This window comes from Lichenostomus cassidix, chromosome 3, assembly GCF_008360975.1.
Source record: "Lichenostomus cassidix isolate B80296 chromosome 3, HeHo_3.0, whole genome shotgun sequence".
In the NCBI taxonomy this organism is placed as follows: Eukaryota; Metazoa; Chordata; class Aves; order Passeriformes; family Meliphagidae; genus Lichenostomus; species Lichenostomus cassidix.
This window is the reverse complement of record NC_139483.1, coordinates 106,159,936-106,178,674: the sequence shown is the minus strand read 5'-3', so window position 1 is coordinate 106,178,674 and position 18,739 is coordinate 106,159,936.

Here is an 18,739-nt window from a genome sequence, read left to right as displayed (position 1 = left end):
AAGCTGTGTTACCTACCCTTACAATCTTCTTAAAACTCTTGCTCTATTTGACATTTATTATAAACCTCCAGCTCCAAGAATAGTGACAGGATGGAAATATCAAACCACCTCTGTTTTTCATATGTTTCCCCTATGCCTGGCAGAAGCTATTTCATAAGAAACAAATAGTATGTCTTCTTTGGACCCAAAACATTCAAAAGTTTGAAAATCCTTAGGAGACCTTTCCTTCTATAAAAAAATTCATAATTTGTGATACAGTTTCATGACTTTGAAATGGTCTCTTTTGTGATTTTGATTATCAATACTAGGAACAGCTGCAGTGTTTAATTCTCAGTCTCAAGATAGGCCAAAATAAACCTCTGAGAAGAGAAAACAAGTTGTTTGACTTGTTCAGCTCAATAAAAACAAAGTCATCAGCTTCATTGTTAATTTCTAGCAGAGACATCCATCTGTGAACAGTACAAGAAACAGTCAGGGGACAAAAAAAAAGCACATAGATCTTTTTCATCTGGATCCCCAGACACAATCTCAGTTACTGTGTTGGGCTGCTAACACTTGCACAATAAATAATAGTTCAAATTTATCCCAGGTGTAATTCAGTGGAGTTAGTACAGGAATGAATTGCTCTGCTCAGATGTGATTACCCCCATTTATTATAAACACTTTTGATAACTTCTTATAAATCTGGAGTATTTCTAGCTTCTATGCCAGCAATACTGGTGATATGCTCCACACAACTGCAGCAGAGGTGGCAGTTTGGCTGACAAAGAGATATTTGGGCACAGATGCACTTTGCTGCTGTGTGAGGCAAGATAAAGGCTGCATTGGAAAAAGAGGTCATTTTAGAGCAAGGAACTTCATAGTTTGAAGGATTTGTATAGCATGCAGTTGTTGGGAGGCCTCCAGAGGTCCCCAGATATGCTGAACTATTCTGTTTTTTTCAGATAAATAAGCAAACAGAAGGTCTGGAGTGGAAAACAGGTCTTGATGTATGGATGTGCTTTATGCATTCCTCCTCCTCCTCTCCCTCTGCAAATCTCACCCAGCAACCTCCACCAGGAAGCATTCAATCCTGTCACACATTGCCATGTTCTCCACTGAAGCTCCTCCAGGATAGGATCCACTCCTGTGCCCAGTGCAGGACAAGGGATCCTTCAGTCTCCCAGAGGTGGCTTTTTCCCCAGTTTCTTAGCTTCATATATAGAACCCAAAGGGCAAAGAAACTCTGACAACACATCCAGGATAAGCTTGAATAGAAGTGTTGAAGAAGCCTGGAAATATGTCATGGGGGAAGAGACACCTTGCAGTGAGAAGAGAAGCACCTGAGTTGGTACTGCCAGAAGCTGCCCTGTGTCATCACCACCCTGCCCAGGCTGAGACAAGTGTCCTTTCCTGGAGATCATGGGGATACAGCACCTGCCCAGCAAGTGACAGCCAGGGGTGGTGAGCAGAGCCCCCAGGTGCTGTGTGTGACCTCACAGGACATTTCAGCCCAGCAGGTACACCTGGAGCACCCACGTCACACCCCTAGTGTTACCCCAACTGTATTATCGAGGTTGATCTGTTCAATTAAATGACATTGAACCCAAATGTTCAATGTTCAAATGTTCAGCAATTATCAGCTAATGGCATGTCATTATCAGTATCTTTCCTTGAACATGATTTGGGTTTAAAGCATATGAATTGACTCGCTGCAAAAAACAGTCGCATTATTTTTCATTCCACCAGTAAAACATGCCATCATATTTAATGGTGACTGAGACCTTTAGCTCCACTAATCATTTGTTAGGTCTCACAGGGAACATAAAATACAGTGTAATAGCACTGCAGTGTAATAGCATCATCCTTACCCCTTGGGATCTAACAAAACCGTGCTGCAACAATTGTGGTTTAAAACTTGTAGCTCATTTATCCATTTACTAAAGTGCCTCAAAACCAATTTACAGTTAACCACTCGGTGGACCTGAGGAAAATAGAGCCCTAATATGGCAAGCCATTGTATTGCAGCCATTATGCTTTCTTCCTCTTCAACAGTAACATCTTGGATCAAATTAAATCCAATGCTAAACCCAACTACTGCAAGTAGAACCTTGCCAGCTTCTTCTTCACCCCCTTTAAGCACAGCAATTTTGCAAATGGATATGGCAAAAAACAAATCCCTTGAGCCTTGTTCTTTTGCCTGGTGATTGATGAGTAATCTTGGGGTACATGGATGCATCACCCACGTGGAGGCTGAGCTCAGTTGTTTGCTGTGTTCATTTGTAGGTAATGGGTTTCCTTTCTGAGAGGTTCAGAAGCTGTTTCCTCTTGAAGGATGGGAATGTGAGACACAGGGGGAAAACCATTTAATCTTTACAGCAGAAAGAGGTGATAACCTGGTTAGAGATCTGAGTTCCCACCTAAACCACTCCTCTAGGAACATCTATATGTGTTTTGATAATTTATTTAATTGAACTATACTGTAAAAGTAAAGGTTTAAAATCAGGACATGTTTTTCTGGTTATTGACTTTTTTGCTTTTTCATGTTGTCTTTTGCAGCAGCCAGTGGTGCTAAAAGCTCTACCTCATCTAAAACACACAAAGTGAAGAAAATTTCCCCTTTTTCAGTGCTTTGTCAGTCAGTGTCTTCCTAAAACATACATCAAATTATTTTGTATAGTTGTCTGTGGACTTTTTCCCCCTAGAGGAATGTAACTGCTTTTGGATATTTGTTGTTGTAGTGTGGCTGTCAGTATCCTGGGACTGAAATGCCACCAAGCAATGGTATTTGCCATAGAGGGGGTAATTATCATACAGCCCAATCCAAACATGTACAAGGGTCTGCTCAAGTCTGAAGTGTCTCTGAAAACAGTGTTTAACAAAGATTTAATTTTGCAGTGCTCCTTAAAAAAACTTAACTGTTTTGTTAAGTGACAGAGCAAAGTTTTTAGGCCCAGATGACGTGGTCAGTCCCTACTCCAGCTATAACTACAGTCACTCACGTGCATCTACAGCTTTTTGGACACTTGCCACCTGAATTTCAGAAAAGAACTGCAAAAGTCACCTTCCCTCAAGCACATGTTTTAGCAGATGTTGCATCAGCAGTTACTGATTCAACAGAAAATAGGATGTTTCAGGAACAAAGCAGACTCAAGAGCACAGTGAAGACACTAAGACACCTGATGGGAATGTGGTTATCATTCATCCTCCCTCCACTAGAGCAGAGGATGGCAGAGGTGTGTCCCTGTGGAGCCAGGAGGTGAGGGAAGGAATGCCTACTGTGAGGAGATACACCACACAGAGAAGAGCCACAACCATCTTTCTTCCCTTGGCAAGTGGAGACACACCATTAACTGCCCAAGGACACAAAGAAATAAGAGACTGCAGTGGCCTGAACAGCAAAAATTTGCATCCTAAGTCACCTGCCTGAGACTGGTTGTTTTTAGCTTTATGTGTGATAAATAGGCTGAGATCCTCTAGCTTGTAGGTAGTCTGCTACCTTACCCATGAGCAAAGAGAGGGGGAAATGGAGTGTTCACAGTGTCAGGACTTAAGGCCTGTTTCCTCCTGTCATTAACAAGAACAAGGTGGCTTCTTTCACCAGTAATTCAGGGCAGCAGGCTCCTAAAAGGATGAGATCCTCACATCTTGAATATGTTGAATGGATCTCCTACTGATTGTGCTCTTCCTTTTGACCACACAGTGACCCTGGACTAAGAGCAGTTTCAATGGTTTTGACAGTATGCTGTCATCTACAAAGTAAATATTGATATTTCTTCTAATTGTCCAGGCTCTAAACTCAATGAAGGCTCACTTTGATCTCAATAGACACTGTAACTATCCTGAGAGTCCTTTTGTTTCACTCTATCAAAGACAGCTAAAATAGAGAAAATTGCTCATTGCTTTCCATTTTGCCTAAACAATGTCTAAGATGACATTTTCAGATGCTGACATATGTACTGCAGGCATACAAAACAAGAAGGATGGAATCCCATTGCTGAGTAAGGTGAGATGAATCCCATCAATATGAGTCTGTGCTCAGTTAATTCAATATTCTGCCTTTGGCAGCAGTAAATGGCTAAAACATAAAGAAAGACCCAGTTCAGCTGGGCTGACTGTGATCATTGCTGACTTTAGATGCCTTTCCAATTAATGAGACATTCGTGGGAAGCTCTGACTTTTCATCTAACATACTTATGAATTTTAAATATCCACCAAATAGTTTCCAGTAAAGATGATGTGATTTGCAAGATATCCATTTCAATTAACCCTCGTTTGCAGAGGATCACACAGTTATCTATATCTCCTCATTCAGTGTTTTAAACAGTGGCCTGGTTTAAATACTAATGAAAATGGTAAAGAAAATCCATTTAAATTTACAGGTTTTGCCTCTTGACCAAGGAGAATATCGTAGTATGATCATCAGGGTAGAAACTTCCTAGTACTGATCACATGAAAAATGCTATTCAAATAATCTGATATTTGATAATCAATAATCAAATATTAGATTATTTTCTTAGGAGATGTCAGGCAACTGCAAAGGACGATAAACTGACCATGTCATTTTTCTTCATGAAAATAATGTCAACCTCCAAGCACAGTGATTTTATTGTTAAAAATATGCAATGCCTGCAAGTGTTGGATCCAATCAGTAGTGCTACTGACAAAAAGGACATCTCCTATAACCCCAGAGATTCCTTTCCCATGCTGGGAACCACGAATTTTTCTCTCTCATGTTACTCTGAATAGTCAGAATTTTAACTCCAAATATCATGTTTTTGAGATGTCTTTTGTTTCACAGCTTAATGGGACATGGACTGGTCTCAAGCCATAGGTTTCCAGTTTAAAAAGTGATATTTCCTCTTCTTGTCTGTCTGTCAAACCTCCTGTCAACACCTTTACCCAACCTATGTCCCTTGACACAACAACATGTTCTCCCTATATCAGCCATAGATGATTGATATGATGTGATGCTGTCCATGAACCTGCTGACAGTGCATTGCCCCATCATCCAGCTTATTAACAAAGACATCATTCAACATTTACCCCAGCAATTTACTTCCAGGGTTGCCACTAAATACAGCTGCCATTTGTACCACTAAACATCACTCTCCAAGCCCAATGTTCCAGAAAATTTTTCACAATTTACATTTCACACATTTCAGCACTCTTTTTGTTCTATATTTGCCAATAAGTTTACCATGGGAGATTATGCTGACAGCCTTGCTAAACTGAAGGTGAGCAACATCCACTGCTCTTCCCTTGTCTGCTTATCACAGAAGGTAATCAGTTATTAAGCAATATGCTCCACTGAAATTTCAAATGTTTTGATTTGTTGGATTGCTTTTTTTTTTTTTGTTGAGAGAAAACAGTGGGAGTAGATGTCATAGAAATCTAAGCACATAAATATCCCCTTGACATCAATCATAAAAAACATTGCAATGTCAACATTTTCTCGTGCCTGTTGGCAACACTAAATATATAAATGTATACAACCATGGCAAGAAGAGACTTTTACTCTCTGCCTTAGAGCTAAAAGGGATACCATGACTAGCATGATTTTCTAGTACTTCAAATTATGTGTTTCCAGCTTGAAATGATGGGCAGGTGGCCCAAAAATAAATGAGGAACCCGGGTTGAAGGACTTAGCTAATTCAGTAAGCCATGGAGGGCTTGTGAGGTTTGCTTTTTATTCTTTTCAGTATTGCTGCTAAATGAAGAGATCTTTATGGGCTGAGCCCTCAATATTAAATACTGGTTCTCCCTAACTTGAGAGAAAACAAAGATATTTCTGGTCCTGCACCCCTACAATGTTCTGAAATTAGATCTCATGTGAAGCTTCTTTTTCATTTGCCACTGTTTGTACCTGAAAATTACCAGCATTGGGGCAGAGGTGCAGGAATTCAACATCCATGAGGGTAAAAAGATAAAAAAGCCCTTCTCAGGTTTTGGCCCAGACCAGCCAGTGGCTTCCCAAATGGTTGGGTTCCCCAGCATGGCTTAGGAATCATTTCAGAGCAGGGACCTTTCCCATGAAGCTCTGGAGGGATGTGAAGGCTCTGGCATAGCCTGGTTGTGCCAGCTGGCCCCAAAGCTCCACAACAGCTCCTGGCACTGGATAGCTTGCTGGTAGTGATGCAAGTGTGTTTCCCAACCAATTCAGAAGCAAATCCAGCATTTCTCCCATGGTGTAACTCAAATGTCTTCCCTCTTCCCTCTGCAAGGATGTAGAGGATTCCTCCAGTGTCATTGAGGAGTTGGAATACTTTCCCCAGCATCTGGGTTTCTCAGTACCTGACCTTAATGTTTCCTTTCTGTGTCAGACAGAGGCTGCTGCTGCCTTTGAAGGGATTCAGCACTAATAGCACTGTCTGGCAGGGACTGACAGGCTCAGAGGATCAAAGACAAGAACATAAATCTAACAACCTCCAGCCCAGGAAGCATCTCCCCCCTCCCTGCTGATAAGGATGCAAGATTGAAGAGAGGTGGGAGGATTTAATGGGAGCAGAAAAGTGTATGAGGAATGTAGAGAGAGGTAACCACTTACTAAAGAACTTATGAAAGCAGGGCATTTCCCTAGATATTAATATGCACAGATCCCTTTTAAGTCCCTCTGAAGGTGATTTATTTTGCTGTATTTTCTCACCCTGGGGCAGGGAAATCCCATTGCTGTGATGCTTGGCAGGCTAAACAAGGTCACCTTCTCCCTTTCCCGTGGGGCCATTCCAACCACATTCTACCAGCTTGCCTGCTCCTGGCTTCTCTTAGGGATAATACCTCTCTTGGGCATGACTATTGCAATGTCAGAGCACTCTGCATTCCTAAACCGAAGGATTTGCAAAACTTACAGACACCTCCAGGGGCTGCAGGGCCAAGGCAGGTTTCTTGCTCACTCTCTCTGCTTTGTACCAACACCCACTGTCCTTTCTTCCCTTCCTCAGTGGGAGCTGGACAGCTCTTGTTCAGGAAACAACATGCATCACAAGATCCCCAACACCAAAGCTCCTCTGTTGTTCTCTATGTCACAGAATCATGGAATTATTTGGGTAGGAAAAGACCTTTAAGATCATCATGTCCAACTGTTAACCCAGCACAGCCAAGACCAGCATTAACCAATGTCCTTCAGAGCCACATCTACACACCTTCAGATATTCCCAGGGATGGTAACCCCACCGCTGCCCTGGGCAACCTGTCCCACTGCTTGACCACAGGGAAGGAATTGTTCCTGATATCCAATCTAAACTTCCTTTGGTGCAACCTGAGGTCATTTCCTCTAGACCTGGAGATGTCCTTCAGTCTCTTCTTCCTGTTTTCTGCTCTCCAGTGCTGCTGGGACACTCTTTGGGGAGCATGATATCCATATCAGTGTTAATGAATGGATTGGGGTCTGTTGGATCAGTGCTGCAAGGGCAGGAGAATTTTTAAAAGATACTTGCACATAGCAAGGGACCTAAAAAGTTTACTGAAGCCCTCCACTGTTTTCATTTCATCCCAGGTGGCTCTACTTAAACAAATTTTTTTTTGTTATAATGTTAATTATGTTGGAAATCCTTGTTCAAACAGACAATGATCCCAAATGGACTCTTTACCTGGACTAGTATAAATCAAAGCATGAAAGTATTTTCTACCTTCAGAGACTTCTTTATCCCAAAGGAGCTCAGCTGTTTCAGCCCACAGAGGATGGTCCCTGTTAATAACTATAACACCATTGACATGGATGACTTCAAACACTGGGCCCATGCAATTTCAAAGGCAGTGGATCTGGCTGAAGCAGGTTTGGATTGCAGAAGGTGATTTTATCCAAAGATAAAGTAAATTTTGATCTCAGCTTCCACCTAATCACTGACTCCCTGTCACTGGGGAAAGAGGAAGACCAGACTATGTATCAGAGCTAAGCTCAAGTTATTGAGTGCAGCAGCTGAGGAAGAGGCTGTGTCAGGAAATGCCTGGCTGGAAAGCTCCACAGTGTAGAAGTCTGCATACTGCTAAAAATACATACAAGTGAATTTTCTTGGTATTGTCAAAAAAGTGCTGATTTGAAGCCCATAACAGATGAATGTGAACAGTCATGAGGGTCAGCAGTGCCAGCTTGCAGATCCAACATGACGACTGGCTCAGGACTGGAAAAATAGGATTTTTAATCTTGCTGTGGAAGAGCAATTGACTGACTTTCTAAGTGAAAAAGCAATTACCACTTTCTCCCTGTCACCAAAGCTGCTCCTGCCTTTCTGCCTCCTCTCTCTTATAATTAGAGCAGACACTCATAAAGTTTGATATTGACACTGAACACTGCTGAGGGGAGGAAAACCTCCTGTGGAAAAGAACAAGTATGAATGGGTGTCTTGGAGTTTTACAATACCTTATGTTGCAGCCTCCTAAAACTGCCACCAAACCATAGATCACTTGTTTTACAGCTAAATGGCTACAAGATAAATAGGTGATCCTATTTCACTAATAACTTTGAACATGGTGGCTGTATTGAAAAAATTGAGAGTTTTTAAATGGAAAGAAGCAAGTTAAAATATCAATAGTGGTTACTGCAGAGGATCATTTGCTGCACTTCCCTAGAGAGGAAGAGAAATTGGGGTTTGTTTGATAGTACACACAAATAACATATACATCAAAGTTTAAGCCCTCCTAAGTTATAAACCTTCCTTTTGAAAATGTTCTGTACAGATACAGAAAGAAAGTCTTTGGCTGACAAACTTGCATCAAGAAGTGCAGCTACTAAAATAAAACCACTCAAACCCCCTCCCAACCAGTTGTATGAATATAAATTGCTTTTTAAATGCAAATGAATCAGAATGAATGAAGATGAAATCCACATATAAGTGCTGAGCCACTGGTTTGTACTTTCTCTTGCCTTTGGTCTGAATTTTAAGTTTTAGGGGACTTTCCTTATGTTCATAGGTCATTGCAGTCCAGTCTTGGTGGGTTTATATGAGTGTCTTTTGCTCTTCCTCAGTCACAGCTTCCATCATGTGTCTGAATTGTAAATTGAGAATATTTAACATACTTGTTTTGTGTATCTGTTTAATTGCACCAGACTGGGCAGCTGGTCACTTTGCAAAAAGACCAAAACCAACACATTGTCTTTTATTCTTCTTTGGGCCAACACCAAGCCTTTGATGCTTACATATTTTTTCATTTTAATTATGGGAGGATCAATTTTTTTAGCTTGCCATTGAAAGACTTGAGGTTAATTTTATGGTTTATGTGATTTTTTTAAGGATTGTGTCTATTAAAAAATAGATTTCACTATTCTAGTGAAAAGCAACCAATTGTAGGGGCTCTGTGGCCTCTCAGAAACAGCACTAGGGGTACCAGAATGCCAGGTTCCATGCTGCTGTCCAGCCAAGACAGAAATATCACTACAGCTGTCATTTTCAGGATCTCTCTGTAATCATTATGCAGCAGCAATAGCAGAAAAAGCCCTAAACTATAAAATCTTGTGCACAGGAGTAATAATAGAAATTTCCTTATTGTAACTTTTTGTGCATTGCATGAGTTAGGCAGTTTATTTTTTACTGGTAAAAAAATCAACCAAACAAATAAACTGAAAAATAAGCAGATTATGTGTTAGAATAAGAAACTGGAAAACAACATTCAGATGTGGTCTGTTGTAGTCAAGGATGGAAAAGGGGAAGAACTGGCTCCAAAGAGGTTGGAGTTTGAAGGAGAATGGGAATATGAACAACATGATCTAGTGAGTGGCATCCCTGTCACTAGAGGGAGGTTGGAACTAGATAAATTTTGAAGTCTCTTCCAACCCAAACCCCTCTGTGGTGCAATGATTCTATATCCCTGCTAGTTCCAGACAGAGCTCTTCTGAAATGAGGGGTGTTCCCCAAAGACCTGAAGTGAATACAGGTGATGCCCTAGTTAAGCCAGGATGGCTGAAGGGAATAAATGGGTTGTATCTTACTCCTCTGAGGACACATTCCAATATGTTCCTTGTGTATTAAACTTCCAGTTTAAGATCTGCCTGTGTTCCCCCTTTTTCCAACACAACAGTTACAAGCATTCAGCAGAATTCCCTGCATCTTGAAACCTTTTTTTTTTTTTTTTTAGATGTTTCTTTCAATTTTATAATGATTTGCCTACAGCTGACTGGCTGGGTCACCTTCCATCCAAATGCCATTTGTCCTAGGTCTTTCTATTTCCACGCCTGCACAGTTCAGTGACATTTTGTTCCATCTGTCCATCTGGTTAACACACCTGCCTTCTCTTCCTCCAGGTACAGAAGCTGATGACTATGACAAATAAAAGTTTAGACTGAAAAACAATGCAGTCTTGTTCCTTCATCACACAAGCTATTTTTAAAGGTTAACGTCAATGAAGTTCCAACTCACTTTATATTTCCGCAGTAATGGTCCCCTGAAGATTTGTAGGGAGTGAAAGTCAAAAGGAAGATATAGGGAAGCAAATCTATTGTTCGAGCAGTCTGAAACATCTCAGCCTGCAGAAGAATTGGATCAGTTCTTTCATTTTTAGATCACATTGCCCACTGTATTAAAGGCTGTACCAAAATATCTTTGTACAGTACAAATTTTACTAATAGTTAAGGAGCTCCAAGATTTTTTCAGGATAAAAGATGTATTCAGTTTTGACTGAAAAGAAGACAAAAGTGTAAAAAAAACTATGTCATAAGTTATTGAGTTTGTTATTTAACAGAAAGAGGAATAGCATAGCTCCCAAGCTACACTGAAAGAGGATTCACAATATATATTCCTTATAGACAATATGCAAATGAATTTTTGTATGTCTGAGAGAAAGAAAGAACAGGAAGAACAAAATTTATTTAATTTGTGTTTTTCTTTTGCAAGATTTCACAGTAAATTATTTTGTTAGTCCATGGCCTCATAACTGATGGCACTTTACTTTCCCAAACTTTACTGAGTAGAGGTGACAGATTTCATTCTCTCAATGTCAGTACTTTGCCTGTGCAACCCTGAAGGGAAAACATCAACATGCACAGAGGAAATGGCAGTAACTGTCTCACACTCAAAGGGATCTTTGACATGTGGCCATCCCCTTCTTACTCAGCTTTTTACTTACTGATATTTACTTTTCATACAAGTTGAGGCTGTTCCGAAAAAGATGCCTCCAGGAGATTTCTGCAATTCCAGAGGAGTTCACTAAACTGGTCAATGACTGACCACCTTTTCTGTAGTGAATCGAGGATCTGATACAGATTGTGAGACCAGGAAGGAATAATATCAGGTAATTCAAGTCATTCTCACTTGCACAGGAGCAGTTGGGGTAGCTCCAGAGATGTTTTATCATTTTAGATAAACCTTAAAACACATGGATAGAAAAAGAAGGAAAGTATCAAACCTGGCCTTGCTACAGGATAGTTTTGAACTTGCCTGTGAGTAAAAGTTTGCTTCGAGTTTCCCTTAACAGATGAGCCTGAGGTTCAGGAGATGTGGATTCCTCTGACCTCATCTGGGTATCAAATGTCTGCCTGTCTAGATTGAGGATTTAGATCCTGCTGCTCTTGATGAAAATAAAGGAGCAGAGGGTAATTTCTGTTACCCTGAAATACATGTTTACAAGATTAATGGCTCTCTGATGCTCAGCAAGCCAATCTTTCTGAAGGATCTCTGGTGAGATGTTGCACCTGCCTAAGCAGCTGGTGCCAAAGGATGTCAGACAGGATTTCCCTCTAGAAGCCTTCAAATGCAGCTCCTGCAAGACACTGGTGACTCAATAAATGCAGATATTTACTTCCAGCAGAACTGTTTGACCATTATCCTAAAATTTAGGTTCAGCCTGACAGCCTCAGTTCTCTGGAGAATTTTTGGCCAATTTTCAGTCCTGCTCTTTGGGAATCAAGTGAGTAACCCAGCACAAGACAATTAACAAGACCTATGTTTCTTTTGCAGTTGGAAGAGAAGAACTCTTATAGCAACACACAGGAGGAAATGCCAAACAAGTGGAAACATCTCCAAATTCTCTGTGGCATAGGTATTTTGAATTTAAATTGATCTTTAGAAACTCATACACAAAACAGTACCTCTCAGGTATTTACTCTAGGACAGGGCACAGGAAGCATGTCAGGAATGCTTCTGACAATGTCTTACATCTAGAATGGGAAGACAGAAAAACCTAAACCTGATTGCAGCAGATATGGGGCTGATAAACTCAAGGAACCACCTTCGCACTTTCTGCAGCTGATTTACAGGGAGGGCTGGAGACCTGATCCCACAGTGAGGGGCTGCAGCTCACAAAACTGCCTGGCACTGGTGAGCTGTCTGAGGGAGAAAGAAATGGACAGGCATGAAGAAAACATTGTCATATTATCTGGTGTTTGGTGCCTGTGTGCCTGGTATCTGGTGCCTCTGCTGAGCACCCTGGGATCCACAGCCACACCTGCCCTGTGTGCAGCTGGGTGACACTGCAAGAGTGAGCAGTGAAACGAGGGTTTGCTGGTGTCTGCAAGAGGCAGCTCCTCCCTGGAGCCAAATTCTGCTCACACATAAGTCAACCATAAAGTTCACCCACTCCACTCTGGGAACACGATCAGGCCTTTTGTGTTATTTGCTTAATGCTCTCCCAATTGCTGCTCATGAAGGATGATAGTATGCTCCACCAAGAGAGCACTTCATCAAGAGGAAAAAACAGCACCAAGGGAAAGAAAAAAGTTGTGGAATTGAGCAGCCCATTGTCCCAAAGCTGTAAAACTCATCTATAAGGTCATATTTGGCAATTGTTTTGCAATTACTGCTAGCTCTTAGGAGACAAATCTTTGTCCTTAGCTTTTGTCATCCCAAAAGAGCCACAGAAGCTTAGAAATATAAGCTGGGAAAGAACCACAATAGGTGATCTAATACATCACCCAGAGTCTTTGTTATTCAAACAAATAAAGAATAATTTCTCTACAGTTGCTCTACTGCAATTACAGTTAAAAAAAAAAAGCCCTTTTGCACTACGGCAGTGACTAAAAACTCACTGTGCTATTCTCTGAGCTCCTCTAAGATTTACAGCAAAATACATCCCCATCTTCATTTTGCACCATGAAGTACAGAGAAATTGTTATAACACATTGCAGTAAATCTGAGAGAGCTTTTCCATAAATCAGGTGAAAACTTTCCCTGCTCTCCCAGGGCAGGGTTTAGGTGTCAAGCTGGTGAGGGTCCAGTGTAAACAATATCAATGAGTGCTACCTTTGCACTGTTCACACTCAGAAAAAGGCAGAAACATAGAATAAAGTCACAGAACTTTAGAACCATAAAGCCTGGAAAAGATCTCCAAGATCATCAAGTGCAACCTTTGACTGAATATCACCATGGCCACTAAACAAAACCACAAAGTGCCACATTCTCTCATTTTTTTAATATTTCCAGGGATGACGACTCCACCACTTCCCTGGAAATCCTGTTTCAATGCTTAGCCAATCTTCCAGTGAAGAAATTTTTTGTAATATCCAATGTGAACCTCCCCTGGCACAACTTGAGGCCATAACCATCATAACCCAGACTTTCATTCTGTGCAGGAGATGGTGCAGCATTTTCTAACAGCAACCAAGCTGTGTCTGTATGATCACATTAGTTCTTATGTGAAAGCCAAAAATGGTTAGAAATATTCTTGGTCTGAGTCCTCATGCTGCCAGATGTGACTTGCAGTGGTGCAGTGCAGCCGCTGAGATTGGCTCAGCTGGTCAGAGCATGGCACTGATAACACCAAGGCCATGGGGTCTATCCCCATTTATCCATCACTTAAGTTTGATTTGATGATCCTTGTGAGTCCCTTCCAAATCAGAATATTCTGTATGAAAATGAGAATGTAAAGCTTTATCAGTGACAGAGGTCTATACATCCCTCTGCCCCTGGACAGACAGTGAAGAGCACACTATTTCTACAACAAGTACCCCAAGGCAACACAAAAGCTGCAACAAAGCCCACTGGATGGGTGTTTTAGTTATATTAAAAGTGGAGATGGGAGCTTAGACAAGTCCCTGCCCATTCCCAGGCCTCTGGCAGGAGGCAGTAGCTTTTTTGGGATGGCCAGCATCCCAAAACCTACTCTCATTTGTGAGGGCTTTAATAATGGCCAATTGGGTCCATGACGAAACGAATTATTTATTTAATAGACACAAAACTAACAGACACAAGACTTTAAATGGACTATTTACTACACAGGACAAAACTAAAAGAACTACTGGTAGATAAAATACAGTGCACAATATTACAGCTGGTGAAGAAAAGTACAGCTTAAGATTCAATGGACTTACCACCAGATTGATGATGGGGTACACAGAGAATCTTTCCTCTCAATTCCCAGGAAATTATCTGCAGAACTCATGTCCAAGATGTGGCAAAAGTTCCCTGCACATTTCCAGGGTGTATGTAGGAGGTTTCCATCACCACAGAAATTTGTGTAGCTTTTATAATTTGTAAAATAGAATGTGTCTCAGTCAGGAATTTCTGGTTTATCTCCCCACATCTCTTCTTACACCCAGTTGTTTATTGGGAGTTCTATTCCTGGCTCCAGAGTGGGGGAATAATTCACTAGCAAGTGACAACCTGGGTTATCTCATCTCTTCAGGTGGAGGGAAGAACGTCCAGAGCTCTGCACCAGCTGATGGACAGAACAGATAAATTCTTCTGTGGTGGGGGGGAATGTCCTGCCACAGGGGTAGGGGCTTTTTTTGGTGGTGTTTTTTTCCCACAGATTAAGCCAAATCATCACTTGCATGGCTGAATGATGCCTTGCTCCTTTCACCAGGTCACCTCTGAGGGAGACACTGCAGTCAGGTTTTATCTGATACCATCAGAGCAGATGAGCCAACTTACTGTACATACAGTAAAAAAAGCTGTTAATAAAGATATCTGACCTTGGGACAAAGTGGCTGAGATCCACAGTGGAGGGTGAAATAGCACTGACAGTGAAGGTCCATCACACAATAAGCTAAATGTGACAGCAAACTAACAGAAAAATTAATTAGCAGCAGCTGAACTCTAATATGTGACCCAGTTTCAGGAAAAAGAGTGTTTTCTTTAAGCAGCTTCCAACATCATAAGCTTCCTCAACACTTTGGGATCTTTTGTGAAAAATGAGACACCAGATGCAGGGGATGGCAATGTGCCCCCAGTCCTCTGTCAGTTTTGATTCAAACCACTGCAGGACACACCCCAAAGCCCCATATTTTATAAGCACTAGAAAATATGCATTTGCTGGTGGAAAGGTCATTTTTAATAGCAATGTGATAAATATGAACAGGAGCCATGCTGGAAAATTATCCACAGAGAACTTCCAAAGTGCAAAGTTTCATTTCTCAGGGGTCTCCTGCTTCCCTGTACAGCCCAGACCACCGAAGTGCATCTCCAGATCATCAAATCAAGACAACTAAATATCGGACGTGGTTCACCTAAGAACTTTCAGAACTTATTAATTGTTTCACAATAAAAAGGAAAATAGGTTTCAGAAGTGCAAGACTTATAAATGAAACCCAGTTCTTTACACAGTTCACATTTAATTATGGCCAAAGACCAAATCTTGCAATTTTTGCCAAAGAGAAATCAGAAAACTCAAGAAGCAATAGGAATTATCAAGACGCATAAGCACAGTATAACTGAGGTGCTTCATGTCATTCTTGGAACTGGAACTTTGTTGAATTTTGCAACTAGACTTAAAATATAGCAGCATGTCTTGCCTGTTTGCTATTTCTTTGCATATACAAGTGAATTTCAGTGATAAGGAAAGACTCCAGACCTGTAGCTTTAGAAGCTGCAATATTCCACAGATCTAGAGGTGAAGTAAACCTGGGAAAATAAATATGATTGTGAAACTTTCATTTATGCTGATAAAGCCTTTATTTACTGCAGTTTCTGTTACAGAAAAATAATTTTCTAAGCTCAAATTTATTTGCTAAAAGACCTGTAGCAATTCTATCATTCTCATATGAACAGTTTCATCCAATTTTGAGGCACTAAAACACTTATAAAATGCTTTTGAACATAAATATATAAAATAATTGAAATAAAATGGCAAAGAACAAGAGGGTGTTTTTGATTTGTTTCTGGAAAGTATTTACTTGTATCCTGTGGACACAGGCTGGAAGTCTGGGACGGCATAATATCAGAGCCAACCAGGGAAGAAAAACTATTGATTCTTCACTATTTAGATTAATTTTGCAGCAGACAAAATAGAGGTGTTTTGCACGGTTTCATGAGGAAAAAGAGAGATTTGCTCTTGAAGAAATACCCGGATCCTGACAGAAAATATTCACAGAATCACACTCCTTGCAACACTACCTGGTCACAAGAGAGGACTTCAGGTGAGTTTTCCCTTGACTTTGAAAGGCCCCATGAAAGCTACAAGCTTTGCTTTCTTAATTCTTATCTAAAGTTACATCTCACTTAAGAGACACCTTTCCAAGTGAACTTTTTGCCAAGCTGAGAACATTTCTGCACATACTTACTAAATATCGATAGCAATTTCAATAACAAAGCTTTTGTTAAAAAATAAATAAATCCTCTCCAGCTCTGTGTGCTACAATCAACAGTTTAATTTCCCAGAGGATTGCTATGCAGTGGTGTTTCCACCTCTCCAGTGCTTAGCAGCACCAAGACAGACTCAAAATTCATCTCAGTGCTGAGAGGGTGCTGTTCCCCTCACCAATCTGTAAAAACCAGCCAGAGCAGCCCTCACTGCTCATTTACCTCCATCCCTTCCAGTTTTCACAGCTGAATTGTTTCACCAGATCCACACACAGTCATCTGAATCATGGCATCTCCACCTGTCTCTGCAGCTCAGCAGGTTTGTTCTGGGCTGTTTCTCACCTCTTCAGGCACTGGGATTGTGTTCAGTGTTGCCACTGAGCAGCCTTGGGCTGCTTCACCCTGTGTGGGGATAAGTCTGTCTTTTAATGAGATCCCTACCAAAAACACTGCTGGAAGAGGCTGGAATGAACTGGTTGGGGGTTTTAGCCTCACGACAATGACCTGATCTACAGGGTGGCATCCCTGTCCATGGCATGGAGATGGAAGTAGATGATCTTTAATGTCCCTTCCAACCATTCTCATTCCCATTCTCTGATTCTATGATTCCATGGAAAAGGGCTCTTGGTGCTTTTTTCCACCACAGAAAGGGTGCCAAGCTCTTCTCATAACCAAACAGTGCAAGGGGAAAATGCAGCAGACATAAGTTGCAGCAGAGGAATTCCTGACTTTATAAGAGGAAAATAAATTCTAAGTTCCCTGAGAGATCATGAATTTTTGGCCTTTGGAGACATTCAAAACTTAAAACCAAGCAAATCTTTGAGCAAGCTAAATTCAAAGTTAGACCAGCTGTGAGCAGAGGGTTGAACCAGAGACCTGCAAAGCTCCCTTCCAGAGGAAGACATTCAGTGAACCTATTCATTATTTTCTCCTATTTCCCAGAATTTAATGACAACCCTGATTAGTGGCCCTGATCAGGGAGAGGTGCATTTAGCTTTCAGCCAAAGTCATAAAGAAATAAACACTCATAGGATGCTGCTTGCATCCTGCAGCTTCAAACAGAGAAGATCTTTGTGATCACTTAACCCATGTCCTGTCAGTTCTGTGCCAGGAAGGATAGCACAGGCCAGAACAGCAAGATCCAGATACAATTTCCACCCTCCTGCGGCACTTTCTTAAGGATGTGAAATAAGTATATTACTCTTAACTTGCACCAACACTGCAATCCATACAGATGAGGTTGTCCAAGGAAAGGGTAATTTATTTTATTAGATTTTAATATTTCACTGGTACATCCTCCCAGAACTTAACCATTTAAAACTGAGGCTGATTCCTAAGCCAAAGACTTTTTATTTCATTTTTTCAATAGAATAATTTTTTATTAGCTATCTGGACATTTTTTTTAGCTAATGGACATTTTACTACCTACAGCATCTTGTGTTAAATCATCCGGTGAAAGACTCCAAATAAATAAAACATAGAATAACACATCACATCACAGAAATAGGGCTTGATTTTGTTGAGCACTGCAGAGAAAGAATTCCCATCTACAGCAACCACAACAGCTCCATCAATACTTAAAAGCACTCAGACTTTTGATCAACTTGCACAATTTTTTAAAGTTCAGTTAAAAAAAAAAAAGAAAAAAGCCAATTAATTTCATTTCACCCAGAAGAAAGTGAAATATAACCCATGGAAATTAACACTGTAATATAACTGCTCCAGTTTTCTAACCCCTCTGGCACAGCTGTGTCTGTCTGAAAAATGTCAGAGTGGTCCAAAAACCCCGGGCAGGAGGAGTGCTCAGCTTGTCTTGATCCACATGACTGCACAGTAGGTTTCATAACACAGGCTGAAGCTCTTGAACACAACCCAGGAAAAAAGTCAATCTGGAAGCCACAGAACAAGTAACATTGACCCTTTTTTAATCCCAGCCCATATTTCCTGCTACTTTCAGATGATTTTTCTGCTATAATTTTTAATTACTATTTCTTTTTTTATTCCCAGCTCAGGTTTGCAGATCAGTTTGAAGGGACACTGGTAGCACACAGCTCCCATGGGGCCCTGAGCTGTGCATTTGCACCACCCCTGCAGCATGTTGTGGGGTTGAGGGGGAAGCCCCAAGCAGAAGCACAATGGTTTACATAATTTTGTAATTAATGTCATTTCTTGAAAGCTGAGTGCCTCAAAAAATCTGACTCTGGGAGGCATCCAGGCAGTAAGTGGGATGCTACTGATGGCAAAAAGTATTTTCAATCTATTCTTTCTATCAACCCTGTGTCTGATAATGCAGGACATCCTCTTGCTCCTCTCTG